Here is an 8,522-nt window from a genome sequence, read left to right as displayed (position 1 = left end):
AGACTCTCTGGAGCTGACTGCTTTGGGTGCAGAGCCTCTGTTTTACCCTCCACAGGTTCTACAGCACCTCTTATCTCTCCCACTCCACTATCACTAATTATAGAAATTTTAAAAGTTACCTTATCCATCATCATCTTGAGCTGCTGGCACCAAAATCCATATCAAAGCAGCTGAAGTGACGAGGGATTTCTGGAGGAGATGCTCATTTACTGGAAACACTTTGCAATGTTTCCACTCAGTCCAGGAGCACTATGAAAACAAATTAAAAGACGCTTACTCCTTGGAAGAAAAGTTATGACCAACCTAGACAGCATATTCAAAAGCAGAGACATTATTTTGCCAACAAAGGTCCGTCTAGTCAAGGCTATGGTTTTTCCAGTGGTCATGTATGGATGTGAGAGTTGGACTGTGAAGAAAGCTGAGTGCCGAAGAATTGATGCTTTTGAACTGTGGTGTTGGAGAAGACTCCTGAGAGTCCCTTGGACTGCAAGGAGATCCAACCAGTCCATTCTGAAGGAGATCAGCCCTGGGCGTTCTTTGGAGGGAATGATGCTGAAGCTGAGGCTCCAGTACTTTGGCCACCTCATGCGAAGAGTTGACTCATTGGAGAAGACTCTGATGCTGGGAGGGATTGGCGGCAGGAGAAAGGGGGGACGACAGAGGATGAGATGGCTGGATGGCATCACCGACTCGATGCACGTGAGTTTGAGTGAACTCTGGGAGTTGGTGATGGACAGGGAGGCCTGACGTGCTGCGATTCACGGGGTTGCGAGGAGTCGGACCCGACTGAGCGACTGAACTGAACTGAACTGAACTGATGAAAATAAAAACAGTATGATGTGTCAACTGTTGGCTGTGAACTTTCTTTTTAAATTTATTATTTTTAATTGGAGGATGATTGCTTTACAGTGTTTTGTTGGTTTCTGCCATATATCAACATGAATCAGCCATAGGTATACATGTGTCCCCTCCCTCCTGAACCTCCCTCCCACCTCCCACCCTATCCCACCCCTCTAGTCACAGAGCACTGGATTTGAACTCCTTGCATCATACAGAAAATTCCCCCTGGCTATCTATTTTACATATGGTAATGTATATGTTTCAATGCTACTCTCTCAATTTGTCCCACCTTCCCCTGCTGTGTCTTCAAGTCTGTACTCTGTGTCTGCATCTCATTGCTGCCCTGCAAATAGCTTCATCAGTACCATCCTTTTAGATTCCACACATATGTGTTAATGTACGATATTTGTCTTTCTCTTTCTGACTTAACTTCACCCTGTATAATAGGCTCTAGGTTCATCCACCTCATTAGAACTGAGTCAAATTCATTCCTTTTTAAGGCTGAGTAATATTCCATTGTGTTTATGTACTGTGACTTCTTTATCCATTCATCTGTTGATGGACATCTAGGTTGCTTCTAGAAGTAGGATATATATGCAATAGACTACTACTCAGCCATTAAAAAAATGAAATAATGCCATTTTCAGCAACATGGATAGACCTAGAAATTTTCATACTAAGTGAAGTAAGTCAGCAAGACAAATATCATAAGATATCACATATATATGGAATCTGAAAATACAACACAAATGAACTTATATGCAAAACATAAATAGACTCACAGACACAGAAAACAAACTTTTGGTTACCAAAAGGGAAAGCGGTGAGGTAGGGATAAATTAGGAGCTTTGAATTAGCACATACAAACTACTATATATATATATTTTTTTTTTTTAAAAAAGATAAACAAGGTCCTGTATAGCTTTGTTATTATACAAGGAACCTTATTCAATATCCTGTAATAAACCATAATAGAAAATACATGAAAAAGTATATGCGTAACTGAATCACTTTGCTGTACACCAGAAACTAAGACAACACTGTAAATCAACTACACTTCAATTTAAAGATTTAATTATGAAAATGAAACCCAAAACAGTAGTAGAAGAAAAAAGAGAGACTTTTCAAATAAGCACAAGATGTGGAAAAGGCCCTTCTAAATGTCACACAAAATCCAGAAGATATAAAAGAAAAGACTGATGAATTTGAAAAAAAAAATGTTTCTTAATATATGTCAAAAATTAATATAAACAAATTTAAAGATAATCAGCAAAATGAGAAAAATATCACAACTCATATAACAGACAAGGACATTTTTCTTGCATAAAGAACTGGTATCCTGCTATATTGGGCTTCCCAGGTGGCACATTAGTAAAGAATCCGCCTGCCAATGCAGGAGACACTAGAGACATGGGTTCAATCCCTGAGTCAGGAAGATCCCTTGGAGGGGGAAATGACAACCCATTCCAGTATTCTTGCCTGGGAAATCCCATCGACAGAGGAGCCTGGCAGGCTCCATGGGGTCACAAAGAGTCAGATGGGGTCCATGTGCCATGGGGTCACAAAGAGTCAGACACAACAGTGCACACACGCATCTTGCTATATTTAAAATGAATAACTAACTATTGTATATCAATAGTATCAATAGTTATATCAACTATCAACTAACCATACAACCAACTATTGTATAGCACAGGGAACTCTGTTCATTATGTTGCAGCCTGGATGGAAGGGAATTTGGACGAGAATGAATACTGTTTATGTGTGGCTGAGTCACTCTGCTGTGCACCTGTAACTATCACAAAGTTCTTAAGTGGCTATACCCCAGTATAAATAGTTTTTAAAAATACAATTAAAACATATGCAAATTGTCCACATATGCAAATTCTAAATAAAATGCAAATACATTTAAAACAATATGCAAATACAATTAAAACATATGCAAATTCTAAATAAAATTCTAAATTTTATTTAGAATAAAACTGTATTTTAATTTTTTTTAAAAAAGAACTGGCATCAACAAGGAAAAAAGAGCAAAACTGAGCAAATGCTATGAACAAACATATAAAGAATTTTTAAATGAATGTTAACTTCATGCATGTTTTTAAATGCACATTAAATACCTGATAAAAAGATTTGATAAGATATTGAGTAATATGAGGGTAGGAGAAATTGGGCATTTTCACACATCTCCAACGGAAGTCAAAATTTATACACAGAACAACTGTAGAGAGTAATTTGGCAACTTGATCAAAACCTAAAATGCACACAGTTACCAGATAATTCCATATCTAGGAACTTATCCTATAGCTAAACTTGCTTGCTTGTAATATAACAACACACATACAAGGATATGTATACTCATCGATAAGGAACTAAATACTAAGTTGCTTCAGTCATGTCCTACTCTTTGCAACACCATGAATGGACTGTAGCCCGCCAGGCTCCTCTGTCCATGGGATTTCCTAGGCAAGAATACTGGAGTGGGTCACCATTTCCCTCTCCAAGGGATTTTCCTGACTTAGGGATTAAATCCGCATCTCTTATGTCTTCTGCATTGGCAGGCGGATTCTTTACCACTAGCACCACCTGCTTAGTACAGGTATGGAACTGTAAGCAATCAAATTAGCTAACAAAGGCCAAAAGAGTAAATTCACTGTGTACAGTAAGTTGAAAATTAAAGCAGCAATAAAAAGAAAAAAAAAAAAAAGGCTGAGGTTGCTCCCTGCACTCTTATAGAATCACCTCCGTGATACATAAGTGAAAAAGAAGGGTTCAGAAGGTTCTTATGCCACTACCTATGCAGATGCGTGTGTATGAAAGTGCTTGAATATGCATAAAATCTCTCTGGAAGGAGCTGCAACAAAGCAGTGGCAGTGGTTTCCAGTGAACAGGGAAACTGCTGGCTAAGAGACACGGTATGGAGGGAGACTTAGTTTTTACCATATGCTTTTTGTACATTTTGAATTTTCAACATGTGCAAATATTACTTATTTAAAGTGAAAGTTTACATGGAGAGAGTAGCATTTACATATATACATTGCGTAAAATATATACCATGTGTAAAACAGCTAGCTAGTGGGAAGATGCTGTATAGCACGGGGAGCTTAACTCTGCGCTCTGTGATGACCTAGATGGGTGGGATGGGGTGGGGGGAGGTCCGAGAGGGAGGGGATATATGTATACATAGAGCTGACTCATTGTTGCACAGCAGAAACTAATACAATGTTGTAAAGCAAATATACTCCACTTTAAATAAATCAGGAAGTAAATTTTTGAAACAGCTCCATGCTCTCTGGGTCTGACATTTAGTGATTTCATTATTCCGATACGAACATTTTTGTTAAATAATTCCATGACTCGGTGATTTGTTTCCCACTTGAAAAACGTACTAGAAACTCCAGTCCATAGCTCCATATGGGGGAAAAAAAAATACTTTAAAGCTTTTCACCATCTGCTAGGTTCTGTTGCATATACACTTGTGGAATTTAGCACGTATGTGTGATACAGGTTATATGTAACCTGACTTTTCACAGACTCAGCAAATTTTTGGTCCACATAGGGTCCCTGTAACAATGACTCAAACCACTGTTCTCTAAATGTGTGGATACCAATAGGGAAAGGGGTCGGGTGGAAGAAACTAGGAGATTGGAATTAATACATATACACTATTGATACTATGCAAAAGTAGACAACTATTGAGAACCTACTATATAGCATAGGGAACTCTACTTAATGCTCTGTGGTGACCTAAATGGGCGGGAACTCCAAAAAGGAGGGGATATACCTATATGTACAGCTGATTCATTTTGCTATGCAGTAGAAGCCAACACAACATGGTAAAGCAAACATACTGCAATAAAAATTAATTTAAATTTTTCAAAAACCATTGTTCTCACATATTTTGAGGCAGTGGCTATAAGGTCTTTCCATCCCCTTAACACCAGGCAATGTTTTCTTGAAATCCTCACAAGGTGCTCCTCTTTTTTTCCCAGAAGGTGTGCTCCTAGTGGGTGCTCCCAGTGGATGCTGCAGGCCCCCAAGAGGCCCACCCACCCCCATCCAGCCCTGCTACTTCCCAACAGATGCCATCAGAGCTGCTCCAGAGCCTTCCCTGTGAGAGAGCTGAACAGGCTCCTGAGGGAGCAGGGGGAGATGCCCTTGGATTCCATCACACCTGGGGAAGGAAGTTCCACACACAGGCTGCCTGGACGCCCAACTTTTGTGGAATTTCATTAAAATAACCCTTTTGTGACTTGCTTACAGTTATTTTGCTCCCCACAGGACTCAGCTGTGAACAAACATGGGGCTGGAATGAGAGGTGAAATTGGTGGAAAACTGCTTCATACTCAGAATCACCTCTCCTGCCACAAGGAGATACGAGGCCAAAGAAGATTCAAAGGTTGGAGGAAAGAACCCCATTCATAAAACGAGAATCACACTTCCTGTCACCAACTTACACTATCCATTATTAGGATGGGGAGGACAGAGCCAGAAATCATGGAGAGAGCTCAGGAGATGTCTGAGTCACTGTCAACAAAAGCTAGTAGCTCCTTATTAGTCATGGTGCCTACTATTTTGCCTTTTAACCTGTTATCCTCATAAAATGGCTATTCCAATTAACAGGTTGTTAATATGAATGATAAAAAAAACCTGACTAAACCAGGTTAAAACCAAAAACTGGAAGGTTGGCTGATGTAATAAGTGGTGTAGAGAGAGTAATTTTGCTTCAGGTATGGTCTGATCCAGGGGTCTCTGATATAAAAAGAGCCAGGTTTCTGTTTCTCAGCTCTGCTTGCTCAGTCTCAATTCACTCCTCCAAGAATCTCTCCCTGGATGAGGAGATGTTACAAGATGGTTGCTAGCAGCAGCTCCTTGGCTTTTTCCTTCCAGGTTCAAATCCACTAAAAATGAGCAAATCAGCTTTCCCCACAAGTTCAAAACAAGAGCCCAGGAATTGAGATTCTTTGTCTGTGTGCTTGGCCATGGGTCAGACACCATGGCTGGGAAGGGGGAGGATGCTGAATGGCTTAGCTTGGACTGCGTGCTCCTAGGGCATCAGCCTCACAGAGATGTACGTGGCGAGAGGAGAACAAACCTCTCCAGGACATTACTGCCAAAGGAAGAATGTTAATTCTAGGTCAGCAAAAATCACAGAAGTCTACAACAAACCTTGTGAGATTGAAATTATTATCCTCATTGTACAGATGTGGAAAGAGAAGGTTAAGAAACACACACAAAATCATACTATTGGCAAGTGTCAAGGGGTGGAGCTGATGCTATTAATGCGTGTGATAAGACTAAAAGGGTGGGTGGGTGGGTGTTTTCCAAGCAGACTGGAGCAAGGAGTGAGCTCAGGGAAGAGGTTAACAAATACACAGTTACAAGGGTGTTGGGAGAGTAAGAAGCTTTCAGGGCATTTCAAGTTGCTGTATGCAAAGGTCTCAGACGGTGCAGATAGTGCAGAGAGCTTGGGCTCTGGTGTCAGAAGGACCAGGACTCTGCCAGTTACCATGAGGTGACTGTGGTCAAGAATACAACCACTCACCCCACTTTTATCATCTCTAACACAGGAATAATATGTTTGTGGGGTTCTTAGGAGGGATATGCCAGCAAGATAACACAGATAAAGGAGCTAGTACAGTGCCTAGCAGATAAGATCTCAGCAAAGGGTTGACATTATTGTGCTGATGACGACACTGCAGAAGGCAATGAATGGGAAAGATGGTGGGAACAAGCTGGAAAAGTGACCATGGGCTAGATCAAGCTAAGGTAAGGGTTTCAACACTTGTCCTTCAGAAGATGGGAACCAACTGAAGGATTTTGACCAGAGGAATTGTCTGATGAGTTTTTCATTTTAGAAGAATTGCTCTGGCAGCAATATGTAGTCACACCAACAAAGAGAAGTGGGGTAGGCTGGGAGACTATTTGAAAGACCATTAAAACAGGTTGACCAGTGGTTGCCAAATCTAGTTCAGTATCAAAATTTCTAGGGGAGGTTTTTTGTTCTGTGGCTGCTTTGCTTTATTTCAATCCAGATTTATAGACTCTCCAGGGATTGGGAGACACCTGGGTTTGAAGTATCAGCTTATTTCCACCCAGAGAGCTAGTGGCCCCACGGGGCATTTGATCCACCTTCTTTTCAAGGATCAGCACTGCCTAAAGAAAAACTAGAAGTGTTATGGGAGTATATAGAAAGAAAGTATTAAGAAACAGTCAACTTTCTAGTTTTTTAACCTTAAGAAGAAGACTCTTGAGGCCCCTGGGATGCAGGGTGAAGCAGTCAGGTAAGGCTTGCCCATGCTGGAAGGAAGGAAGAGAATGGGATGGACAGTGACTTTGCAAAAAGGTCAGTGGGTTTGATCAGAGCTGCACACCAGGAAAGAAGTAGACTCCGCTTCAGGAGATGGCCAGCAGGGAACCTCATGGGAGCTGAACCAACCCCAAGTGTCCATGTATCTCCATTCAGTCCCCATTTAACTGAGCCCAGACTACCTCTGTGGAACAGCCACATTGCACGGTTCTGGTTTCAGCCATCATCCAGTAAGGGCCTCCCATTCATAGCTGTAGCCAGTGATTCTGTGATTCCAGATTTCGCTGAAATTTTCACCTGAACTGCCTCATGAAGGTAAGAGAACCACCATGTCAATGGTCCAAACACGCATGGGCCCTTACACTTCCACTTTGTAAATGAACCATAATTCATACAACTGTTATCCATGTCCTCAGATGTTTACATTATTTCCAAATTTCCTCTAGTAAATTTAATATTGCAATGAAAATTTGCACATAGGACTTTCATCACTATCACTTCCAACTCTAAAATACCTTAATATGCTTTGATGAAACTTGATAATAGCTATTTTCTCAAGTTCAAGATACAAAGTCTTAAGCATCACTTCCTTTTCAAACGATGTAATTTAGGGATCATTTGATAAAGTTAAATATGTGTTGATTTTTTAAAAACTCTTAGTGAGCAAAGAATAAAAGGTACTTTCCTTAACCTGTTAAAAGATACCTACCAAGAACCTCAGGAAACATTCTACTTAATGGTTTTCTTAAAAGTCAGGGATGAGATACGAATGCCTATTATCACTGTTTCTATCAATTCTGGAGGCCCTAGGGACAAAAAAAAAAAAAAGGCATTTTCGTTGAGTACTTCTGTAGTTACTTCAGTCTTCAAATATAGCAATTTGGAGGTGGAGATAAAAATATATACATATATATTTATATATATATTTTATATATATATATCTTATTTATATATCTTAGAAATTCACATATTTTCTGACCTTGCAACTCCATTTGGATGAACATACCCTAAGAAAATTCTTAGGTCTGTGCACAAAGATATAAGTGTTAGGGCAGTCTTTCCAGTACTATCTATAACCAAAAAATACCAGTTTGAGATACACCCTACCATATATAAAATAGATAAACAATGATTTACTGTATAGCACAGGGAATTATATTCACTATCTCATGTTAAACTATAATGGAAAAGAATCTAAAAAACAATATACAGATCTATGTATAACCAAATTAATTATTATATACCTGAAACTAACATAATATTGTAAATCAACTACACTTCAATATGAATTAAAAAAAAGACATCTCTTTTACAACAAGATGCTGTTGTGTGAATTCTGGCATGAACACATGATGAAATACTGGTCAAT

This window comes from Bubalus bubalis, chromosome 4 (genome assembly GCF_019923935.1).
Source record: "Bubalus bubalis isolate 160015118507 breed Murrah chromosome 4, NDDB_SH_1, whole genome shotgun sequence".
NCBI classification, from domain to species: domain Eukaryota; kingdom Metazoa; phylum Chordata; class Mammalia; order Artiodactyla; family Bovidae; genus Bubalus; species Bubalus bubalis.
The sequence above is the reverse complement of the archived record's forward strand: the minus strand, read 5'-3'. Positions refer to the sequence as shown.